At 38.3% G+C, this 12,203-nt stretch overlaps 1 pseudogene; it reads left to right on the forward strand.

Annotated features, from left to right (window-relative positions):
- LOC138921518 (olfactory receptor 2T8-like) overlaps positions 1-10,715 on the forward strand; it is a 56,662-nt pseudogene extending 45,947 nt beyond the window's left edge.
- Positions 10,716-12,203: the final 1,488 nt, after the last annotated feature.

Genomic DNA, 12,203 nt, shown 5'->3' on the forward strand with positions numbered 1-12,203 from the left:
GGTTGGTTCCATGTCTTGGCTATTGTAAATAATTCTGCGATGAACATAGGGGTGCAAGGGACTCTTGGGATTTCTGATTTCAGGTTCTTAGGATAGATACCCAGTAATGGAATGGGTAGGTCATAGGGTATTACTATTTTTAACTTTTTGAGAAATCTCCATACTGTTTTCCATAGTGGCTGTACCAGTTTGCATTCCCACCAACAGTGTATGAGGGTTCCTTTTTCTCCACAACCTCTCCAACATTTGCTGCTTTTGGTTTGGGATGTTATTGCCAATCTAACGGGTGTAAGGTGATATCTTAGTGTAGATTTGTTTTGCATTTCCATGAAGATTAGCGATGATGAACATCTTTTCATGTGTCTATTGGCCATACTTATATCTTCTTTTGAGAAATGTCTGTTCGTGTCCTCTGCCCATTTTTTGATCGGGTTGTTTGTTTGTTTGTTATTAAGCTGTGTGAGTTCTTTGTATATTATGGAAATTAACCCTTTGTCGGATAAGTGGCTTGTAAATATTTTTTCCCAATTAGTGGGCTGTTTTTTCATTTCCCTCCTGTTTTCCCTTGGCTTGAAGAAGCTCTTTAGTCTGATGAAGTCCCATTTGTTTATTCTTTGTATTGTTTCCCTCGACTGAGGAGTTATAGTGTCCGAAAAGATTCTTTTGAAACTGAGGTCAAAGAGTGTACTGCCTATATTCTCTTCTGGAAGACTTATTGTTTCAGGCCTAATCTTTAGGTCTTTGATCCATTTTGAGTTTATTTTGGTGTGTGGTGAAAAATAATGGTCAACTTTCAATCTTTTGCATGTGGCTGTCCAGTTTTCCCAGCACCTTTTGTGGAAGAGATTTTCTTTTCTCCAATGTAGGCCCTCTGCTCCTTTGTCGAAGATTAGCTGTCTGTAGATGTGTGGTTTTATCTCTGATCTTTCAATTCTGTTCCATTGATCTGTGCACCTGTTTTTGTACCAGTACCATGCTGTTTTGATCACTGTAGCTTTGTAGTATGTTTTGAAATCGGGGATTGTGATTCCGCCGGCTTTGTTTTTCTTGCTCAGGATTGCTTTAGCAATTCACGGTCTTTTGTTGCCCCATATGAATTTTAGGATTCTTTGTTCAATTTATGTAAAGAATGTCCTTGGGATTCTGATTGGGACAGCATTGAATCTGTAGATTGCTTTAGGTAATATGGACATTTTAACTATGTTTATTCTTCAAAACCATGTGAACGGAATGTCTTTCCATCTCTTTATGTCGTTGTCAATTTCTTTCAAGAAAGTCTTCTAGTTTTCATTGTATAAATCCTTCACTTCCTTGGTTAAATTTATCCCCAGGTATTTTATTCTTTTCATTGCAATTGTGAATGAGATTGAGTTCTTGAGTTCTTTTTCTGTTAGTTCATTGTTAGTGTATAGAAATGCTACTGATTTATGTATGTTGATTTTATACCCTGCTACTTCGCTGTAGTTGTTGATTGTTTCTAATAGTTTTCCTATGGATTCTTTGAGGTTTTCTATATATAAGATCATGTCGTCTGCAAACAGCAAGAGATTTACTTCTTCATTACCTATTTGGTTTCCTTTTATTTCTTTTTCCTGCCGAATTGCTCTGGCCAACACCTCCAGTACTATGTTGAATAGGAGTGGTGAAAGTGGGCACCATTGTCTTGTTCCTGTCCTCAGAAGGATTTCTTTCATTTTTTGTCCATTGAGTATGATGTTGGCTGTGGGTTTATCATATATGGCCTTTTTTATGTTGAGGTACTTTCCTTCTATACCTATTTTATTGAGGTTTTTTATCATAAATGGATGTTGGATCTTGTCGAATGCTTTCTCTGCATCTATTGAGATGATCATGTGGTTTTTGTTTCTCATTTTGTTAATGTAGTGTATCACGTTGATTCATTTGCGGATGTTGAACCATCCCTGTGCCCCTGGAATAAATCCCACTTGATCATGGTATATAATCTTTTGGATGTATTGCTGTATTTGGTTTGCCAAAATTTTGTTGAGGATTTTTGCATCTATGTTCATCAGTGATATCGGCCTGTAGTTCTTCTTTGTGTGGTCTTGTAAGGTTTGGGGATCAGAGTGATGTTGGCTTCATAGAATGTGTTAGGGAGTACTCCATCTTCTTCAATTTTCTCGAATAGTTTGAGAAGGATAGGTATTAAATCTTCTTTGAATGTTTGGTAGAATTCTCCAGAGAAGCCGTCTAGTCCTGGACTCTTATTTTGGGGGAGGTTTTTGATTACCGTTTCTATTTCCTTACTTGTGATTGGCCTATTCAGATTCTCCATTTCTCCTGATTCAGTTTGGGGAGGTTGTAGCAGTCTAGGAATTTCTCCATTTCTTCTAGGTTGTTCAATTTGTTGGCATATAGTTTTTCATAGTATTCTCTTATGATCTCTTGTATTTCATTGGTATCTGCTGTGATTTCTCCTGTCTCATTCCTAATTTTATTTATTTGAGATTTCTCTCTTCTTTTCTTGGTGAGCCTGGCTAAGGGTTTGTGGATTTTGTTAATTTTTTTGAATAACCAACTCTTTGTTTCATTGATCCTTTCTACTGTTATTTTTGTTTCAATATCGTTTATTTCTGGTCTTATTTTTATTATTTCCCTCCTTCTACTGACTCTTGGCTTTGTTTGTTCTTTTTCTAGTTCTGTTAGGTGTCGTTTGAGGTTCCTTATGTGAGCTTTTTCTTGTTTAGTGAGGTGAGCCTCTATTGCAATGAATTTCCCTCTTAGGACTGCTTTTGCTGCATCCCAAATGATTTGGTATGTCGTGTTCTCATTTTCATTTGTCTCCAGATAATATTTGATTTCTTCTTTTCTTTCTTCAATAATCCATTGTTTTTCAGAAGTGTGTTGTTTAGTCTTCATATTTTTGCACCTTTCTCTGCTTTTTTCTTGTAGTTGATTTCTAGTTTCATAGCATTATGATCAGAAAAGATGCTTGATATTATTTCAACTCTCTTGTATTTATTGATGCTTGCTTTGTTTCCCAAAATATGGTCAATCCTTGAGAATGTTCCCTGTGCACTTGAGACGAATGTGTAACTTGCTGTTTTTGGATAAGTGCTCTATATATATCTCTTAAGTCCATCTGGTCTAATTTTTCATTTAATTCTATTATTTCCTTGTTGATTTTCTGTCTGGATGTTCTGTCCATTGGTGTTAATGGTGTGTTGAGGTCCCCTGCTATTATTGTATTGTTGTTGATGTTTTCTTTTAGTTCTGTTAAGAGTTGCTTTACAAGTTTTGGTGCTCCTGTGTTGGGTGCGTACATGTTTATAAGTGTTATATTTTCTTGATGGAGAGTCCCTTTTATCATTATATACTGTCCCTCTTTGTCTTTCTTTACCTGTTTTGCTTTGAAGTCTACTTTGTCTGATATTAGTATAGCGACACCTGCTTTCTTGTGTTCATTATTAGCTTGGAGTATTGTTCTCCATCCCTTCACTCTGAGTGTTTGTCTTTGGGGCTGAGGTGTGTTTCCTGGAGGCAGCATATTATTGGGTCTTGTTCTTTGATCCATCCTGCCACTCTGTGTCTTTTGATTGGGGAGTTCGATCCATTTACATTTGGAGTGATTATTGAGATGTGGGGGCCTACCACTGCCATTTTATGTCTTGTTTTCTGGTTTTCTTCAATTTCCTTTCTTTCTCATCCCATGGTTTAATCTGTTCTGATGAAGAGCTGCTACTCTCTGTTGTTGTCTTTCTACTTATCTCCTCTGCTCTTGGTTTTGTAGCCCCTTTCCTTTTTCTGATTTTTCAGGAATGAGGGTTTTCCTAAGGATTTCCTGAAAAGGAGGTTTTGTGGCAATGAACTCCCTTAATTTTTGTTTATCTGGGAAAGTTTTTATTTCTCCATCGTATTTGAAGGATATTTTCGCTGAGTAGAGAATTCTCGGCTGTAAGTTTTTGTCCTTCAGATTTTTGAATACATCATTCCACTCTCTTCTAGCCTGTAAAGTTTCTGCTGAGAAATCTGCTGATAGCCTGATGGGGGTTCCTTTGTAGGTTAATTTCTTCTGCCTGGCTGCCCTTAGTACTTTCTCCTTGTCATTGACTTTTGCTAGCTTCACTACCATATGCCGTGGGGTTGGTCTTCTTGCATTGATAAAGTTTGGAGATCTATTGGCTTCTGTCACATGAAGTTCCATCTCTCTCACCAGATTTGGGAAATTCTCAGCCATTATTTCTTTGAATAGGCTTTCTGCCCCTTTCTCCTTCTCTTCTCCCTCTGGTATACCTATAATCCTTACGTTGCATCTCCTAATTGTGTCTGATAATTCTCAGAGAGTTTCTTCATTTCTTTTTAGTCTTAATTCTCTCTCCTCCTCTTCCTGCAGCATTTCTATATTTCCATCTTCCAAATTGCTAATTCTTTCCTCCATATTATCGGTCCTACTGTTCAGTGCATCTAGATTTTTCTTAATCTCCTCTATTGTGTTCTTCATTTCCAGTATTTCTGTTTGGTTCTTCTTTATAGTATCAAACTCTTTTGTGACAAAGCTACTGAACTCGTTGACTTGTCTATCTGAATTCTCTTTTAACTCATTATTTTAATGATGACTGTTTTGAAGTCATCGTCATTTAGGTTATATATTTCATTTTCTTTGGGATTGTTTTCTGTGTATTTGTTATTTTCCTTCTGTTCTGGAGATTTAATGTATTTTTTCATATTGCTTGATGTTGTAGATTTGGGCCTCTGCATAGAGATAGAGTTTAGTTACTCCTTCCATGTGTTTCTGCTTGTGTGGTGGGGGAGCAGCTGTTTATACTGCACCAACCAGGAACCCTATCAGCTGTTGTTAACTGGGACTTGGCCCCTCCTCATAGTCACAGTGGTCCTGTGGGCTCCCTCTTCTGCTGTGGGGGCCATCAAGGGTGGGCTTCAGGCTGCTGGTGCCTACTGTTGCAGCCCACCTAGACGTGCTCCCTCCTTGGTGTCTGCAATGGTGTTATGGGCTTTTCCAGCGGCCCGGGTAGCATCACTTATATTTGCTGCTCCATCACTGTCGGCACCCACAAAATCTCACTTGTCCACTATGGGTCACAGCAGAGCTATTGGCATCTTCTACAGTCTGTGGTTAGCTCACCTAGGTATGCTACTTTTGTCCCGGGGTCTTCCAGCCTTGTGGCTGCCGGATGGGTGCTCTCTACTAGTGCTGTGCAGAGGCTTTCACTGAGGCTGCTCTGAGACTGTAGGGTTTCCCCCTAGGCTAAGGAGCCGCATCGCTGGAAATCCACTCTGCCCCAGTCCTGTCCCCCAGGATCTCAGGGATAGCCATCTGGGGGATAGCCAGAGACCTTGATTTCAGTGGTAGCTGGCCGGCTGATGCCCTGCCTGATATTCTCCTCTCCAGGACACTCCCAGTGTTGTGGATGCTGGATAGGGCCTCTCTGCTAATGGCAGACAGAGAGTTTTGTCTGCTGCCCGTGCTGAACACTGGAGCTTCCCTCCTGGGCTGTGTAGCCAGCCGCTGTAGCTCCACCCAGCCCCAGTCCTCTCTGAGGAGATCTCCAGCAGTCCTGAGCCCCACCGGGCAGGCAGCGGCAGCCGGTAGGCCATGGCGCTGCTTGGGACTCTCTCCGGTACCTTCCCGGCATTGTGAATGCTGGGAAGTTCCCCTCCACTAATGGAAGACAGAGACTTTTGTCTGCTGCCTGGGCAGAACTCTGGAGCTTCCCCCCCAGGCTGCAGAGCCAGCCGCTGGAGCTCCACCCAGCCTCAGTCCTCTCCGAGATCTCCAGCAATCCTGTGCCCTTCTGGGCAGGCAGTGGCAGCTGGGGGGCTGCTGTGCCCTCTGGGATTCTCTCCTGGACGCTCCGGGTGCCGTGGACACCAGGCGGGGCCTCCCCACCAATGGCAGGGTGAGGCTCTCCCCACGGACTCAGGTGTGTAATTCTGGAACTTCCCTCTGGGTTTAGGAGTAATTGCAGGGAGCTTAGGTAGGGCTCTGGTCACCTGTTTCCACCGTCGCTCCTCTGGTGTGCGCTCCCTCCTGCCCTAGGTGTGTGTTGATGTTCTAGGGGCATCTGTTGGAAGAAAGACGCTTGCAGGTACTAGGCTGTTTGGTCAGGGTCAGAGAGTTTTCACCTATCTCTACCTCCTCCCAGAGGGAAGTCCGTCCGCCTTCCAATGTATAGCCACGTGGGTCTCTCAGACGTTCTGGGATGCTATATGGATATCCTTTGTTAAGTGATGAATGTCCAAATAATTGTAGACTTGAAGGGGGAGAGACAAAGAGGACTACTCACAGTGCCATCCTGTCTCCAGGTATTTTTTGATTTCTCCTCTGATTTTTTATTTTACCCAATAGTTGTTCAGTGGTCTGTTGTTTAATCTCCACATATTTATGCCTTTCTCAGAGTTTTTCTTGTGGTTGATTTCTAGTTTCATAGTGTTGTGGTCAAAAACATGCTTTATATGCTTTCAGTCTTAGATTTATTGAGTCTTGTTTTGTTGACTTGTTGGTCTATCTCTATCTCTGAGGTTGTTCTACATGCATGTGAGAAAAATGTGTATTCTGCTGTTTTTCGATAGAATGTTCTACGTATGTCTACTAAGTCCATCAGGTCTAGTGTTTCATTACAGGTCTCTGTTGACTTTTTGTCTGGACATTTGATCGATTGATATACATAGGGTGTTATGGCACCCTACTATTATTATAATGCTACCAATTCTCCCTGTAGGTCTGGTAATAGTTGCTCTATATCCTTTGGTGCTCCTGTGTTAGGGGCATATAAATTCATAAGTGTTATGCCCTCTTGGTTGAATGTTCCTCTTATTATTATATACTGGCTCTCTTTGTCTCTCATCATATTTTTTATCTTGAAGTCTGCATGTTTGATAGAAGTATGGCCCTGCCTACTTTCTTTTGTTTGCCATTTGCTTGGACTATCATCTTCCATTTCTTCACTCTGAGACTATGTTTATCTTTAGAGCTGAGATTTGTTTCTGAGAGGCAGCAAATTATTGGGACTTGTTTTTTAATCCACCCACTTACTGTGTCTCTTTTCATGGGATAAGTCAATCTATTTATATTTTAAGTAATTGCTGATTTAAGAGGGCACATTATCTCTTGTTTTCTGGTTGTTCTATATTTCTGTTGTTTCCTTTCCTTTGTTTTTATGACTGCCTTTCAATTTGGTGGTTTTCTGTGGTGATTTTCTCATTATTTATGATTTTTGTCTCTGCTCTGATTCTCCGTTTAGTTGTTGCCTTGAAGTTTGTATAAAAGATCTCAGATTAGATAGTCCATTTTCTGATAGCCTCTTATCTCCATTAGCCTAAGCATCTTCTATTACTTTCCTTTTCCCCTTATAAGTTATTGCTGTCAAAAATAATTTTTTGTGTTATGAGTTTATGACTAAATTGAAATGTTTATAGCTATATTGATGCTTTCCTTCTCTATATGTTTATGTTATAATTAAGTGTTTGATAACTTGTTCTGATGGACTGTTGCAATTTTCTGATTTTGTGTATATATCTCCTTGCTCAAAATTTTGTAAACCTTTACCTTTCATTTCAGGTATGAGTACTTCCTTCATCATTTCTGGTAAGGGAGGTCTAGTAGCAGTGGATTCCCTCAGCTTTTGTTTATCTGAGAAAGTTTTTGTTCCTCCATCATATGTGAAGGCTAGGTTTGCTGGATAGATTATTCTTGGCTGAAAGGTTTTGCTTTTCAGTATTTTGAATATATCATTCCATTCTCTCCCATCCTGAAACTTTTCTGCTGAGAAAAGTGCTAAAATCATGATAGAGGCTCCTTTGTAAGTTATTTTCATCTCTCTTGATGCCCTTCAGTTTTTTCTTTGTTGTTGGCTTTTTCTAGTTTTAATGTCATATGCCTTGGAAAAAGGCTTTTTGCATTGATGTAATTAGGACTTCTATTGGCCTTATGTACTTGTCAGCCCAGTTTCTTCCACATCTTTGGGAATTTCTCAGTTAGTATCTTTCTGAACATGCTCTCTGCTACTTTCCCCCTCCCTTCTCCCTCTGGAATACCTGCAATCCTTATATTGTATTTTGTAATTGAATCAGATATTTCTCAAATAATTTATTCATGTTGTTAAAATCTTAGTTCTCTCTCCTCCCCCACGGGAAGCAATTTTATATTTCTCTCCTCTTATTCACTAATTCTGTCCTGCATAACTTCAGATCTATTTTTTATGATTTCTAAATTACTTTTTATCTAATTAATTGTGTTCTTCATATTCATAATTTCTTTCATTTTTTGTCATTGTTGTTTTACAGCTTCACTCTTTTTTGGTGAAGTATTCTGTCCTACCATTAATTTTAATCCTGAGCCCATTGAACTGCCATTCTGAGTTATCTTTTAACTCATTGTGTTTCTCTGTGACAACTATTTTGGTTTCTCTGTCATTTAGATTGTAAAGTTCTATGACCTCAAGATAGGTTTGTGGAGACTTGGTATTTTCCTTCTCTGAATTGTTACCATAGGCCTTCATGATGCTTGATGAATTGATCCTTTGCTGGTACATTTGTCATAATATCAGGTCAGAGATTCCACATGCCACCACTGGGGAGGACAGGAGATGTGATTTCTAATCCTTCCCCATCTGCTGGTAGTTGTGCAAGTATGGCCACTCTGCACTTGCGTGGACTGGCTGCAACCACTTAGCTGGTTGCACTCAGTGGGTGGTGCCTCTGCACTTGTCAGGAAGATTGCTGTCCTGTGGGTGGGGCCACTTGACTTCCAGGCAGTTCAGCTGAGCTGCTGCACAAGATGGGATGGGTGCCTATGTGGGGCCAAGCCTTGCCACTCAGTGGAGAGTGATCCCATGGGCAGGGTAGCTGCTGAAAGGTCAGCACTGCTGAAGGATGGGCTACCATTCTGAAAGCATTTGCATGTGAGCCAGTTTGCCCTCACCTCCTCTCACAGGTTTTCTGGATTCTGTGAGGACCTGTAACCTGCATTACTCCCATTTTGGAGGGGGAAAGTTCTGCTCCCATAGTTTCACTGCTTCCTGGGGATCCAGTCCACTAACCCTGAGATTTATGGCTAATGGATACTCAGCCAACTTTTTGTGCTATGTAAGGAATCCTATGTTGGTTAACAAATGTCTGTTTAGCTGTAAATTAGAAGGGAAAGAAAAAGGGAAAAATTCACTCCACCAAGATGCTGATGTCACTCCAAAACTTTGAAGTTTCACTGTGTTAAACTAACTGATGGAAAATTCATTGAATGTCCAGGTCATCTCTAAATAAGATAAAATATTAGACACTAATTACTAAATATAGGTTTATTTACATTTGGCTTCTTATTACAGACAAAATAAAAGATGTTTGGATCTATTAGTAACCACGTCTTGTATTTTAATAAAAGATTGTACTATAAAGTTGCATATTTCTAGAAATTACAAAAGTACTTATAAATTTGCCAATCCACAGAATGCTGACATAAAATACAGTTTATAACTGCTTATTTCTTAGTTTTCATTAAAAGGTGAGGTCTGCCATGGCTAAGAATTCAAATTATTATATGTGATTAAAACTACTAAAGTTAACAAAGAAAATATATTACTATTCAAGAAAAGTGACATGTGGGCCTGGCCCCGTGGCCAAGCGGTTAAGATCATACACTCTGCTGTAGGCGGCCCAGTGTTTCCTTGGTTTGAATCCTGGGCACGGACATGGCACTGCTCATCAAACCATGCTGAGGCAGTGTCCCACATGGCACAACTAGAAGGACCCACAACAAAGAATATACAACTATGTACAGGGGGTCTTTGTGGAGAAAAAGGAAAAAAAATGAAAGCTTATAAAAATAAAGAAAAGTGACATGTATGATTTCAGTAAAGAAGTTATAAAGAATTAATATATTTTTGTTTGTTTTGTTGAGAAAGAGAAACTTCTTCTTATAAAAGGAAGGAAGACATGGGACAAATTCTGAGTGTAAAAAGAAGGTTATAGAAGATTATAGGAAAAACACTTGGTGGAAAGAATTTGGTCAGATTGGCTGAGTTAAAAAGAATTTATTTAAGTAAATGCTCAAAAGTAGAGTGGACCAAAATTAGAATTTGTTTTTCTTTCTCATAAAAAGGTAATTTTCTTAAACTTTAAGCCTTCTTTTGATAAAGATATTATACATTTTTTCTTTGAGTAGTTTAATAGAAGAGTAGGGATTTTATGTTTTATCAAAATAAATTTCCTGTGCTGTTTTTGTCAGGTCTTTAATCACAGCTGCTTAGACTTTTCTTACAGTGATTTAACTTTCTCTGTTAACCTGAAAGTATTTCAATGTCACTTAGGTTAAATGGATAACTAAGAATTGTTTCATGGGGAGCTATTATATTGTGTGGACAAATGTTATTAACATGTGTTTAAAAAATTATATAACATTCCTAAAATTCTGATATATCCTAGTGGTCAGTCATAATTCTCGTTACTATCTTAAAATACTATTTCACAAAATAACCAAATTTCTTTGTCAATTGCCATTTTGAAGTCTTTTGTCATTTACACACAGTTTTGTCTTACCTTGTTTTTTTCAAATATGTTTCATCTTCAGAGAGAATGATGGAAAGGACTCTAAAAATTCCTCTAGAATGCGGGATTCTGACAAATTTTTAGATCATCAAACTGAACTGTGTAAGAAGTTAGAGAACTCTAATGGAAAAACTGATGACTACATGAACCTGCTAATAGAAGATCAAGATAAAGATTTGATTACATTGGTCTAAATGAGCTGATGAGTCTGATTATAATTTTTATGACTTTTCATTTGAAATATTGCTGACTTTTTAATGTTTCACTTCTTCAGATTATAGAAAACTTTTTTTGTCTTTTCTCTTAAGCTAACTTATGACTTATAACAATTTGGTAAATTATACCTTTGTAAGCAGAATTAAAACATTTATCTTTTTGCCTGTACCTGATCACTACAAAATCTGAGAAGTGCTAGCTGTGGGTATTCTTATTTTCATGGCAATAGAGTTATTTGTATAAGTTCGATAAGAATCTGTTCTCCTTATAACAGCACACAATTGGAAACATTGGTAATATTACCAAGCTTTGAGAAGAATATTATATATGAGAGAAACATGCATAGATTCAGATGCTACTGAACAACTATTGGTTCAATGAAGAAATCAAAGAAGAAATTAAAAAGTAGCTTGAGACAAAGGAAAATGAAAATAGAACATGCAGGAATTTATGAGATAGAGCAGAAGTGGTTCTAAGAGGAGATTTTATAGCACTACATGCCTACCTCAACAAACAAAAAAAATCCCCCCCAAAAATCTAAAGTTGTGCCTAAGGAACTGGGAAATAAGGGAGACACATGCCCAAATCAGTAGAAGGAAGGAAATAATAAAACTCAGAGAAGAACTAAATGAAATAGAAACTTAAAAAGCAATAGAAAAAATCAATGAAACTAAGTGGTGTTTCTTAGAAAACAATAAACAAAATTGGTGAACCTTTAGCTAGACTCACCAAGAAAAAAGAGAGTTGCCTCAAATAAAATCAGAAGTGACAGTGGAGAAAATACAATGGGCACCTCAGAAATACAAAATATTATACAAGAATACTATGAAAAGCTGTACACCAAAAAATTGGATATCTAGAAGAAATGGACAAATTCTTAGAATTATACAACCTTTGAAAGCTGAATCAAGAATAAATAGAGAATTTGAATATACCAATCACCAATAAGAAGGTCAAAACTGTAATCAAAAATCTCCCCCAAAATAAAAATCTAGGAACAGATGGCTTCCCCAGTAAATTCTACCAAACATTCAAAGAAGACTCAATACCTACCCTTCTCAAACCCTTCCAAAGAATCAAAGAAGAGAGGAAGCTCCCTCACTCATTCTATGAGGCCAACATTACCCTGAAATCAAAACCAGACAAAGGCAACACACAAAAAATAAAAGCACAGGCCAATATCACTGATGAATATTGATGCAGAAATCCTGAAGAAAATACGATCAAATCAAATACAACACTACATTAGAAAGATCTTACACCATGATCAAATGGTATCTACTCCAGGGATGCAAGGATGTTTCAACATCTGCAAATCAATGTGATACACCACACTAACAAAATGAAGAATAAAAATCACATGATCTTCTCAATAGATGCAGATAAAGCATTTGGTAAGTTACAGAGCCCATTTAAGATAAAAACTCTGAATAAACTGGATATAGGAGGAAAGCCCTCAATATAAT

Source organism: Equus caballus, chromosome 30 (assembly GCF_041296265.1).
Source record: "Equus caballus isolate H_3958 breed thoroughbred chromosome 30, TB-T2T, whole genome shotgun sequence".
NCBI lineage: Eukaryota > Metazoa > Chordata > Mammalia > Perissodactyla > Equidae > Equus > Equus caballus.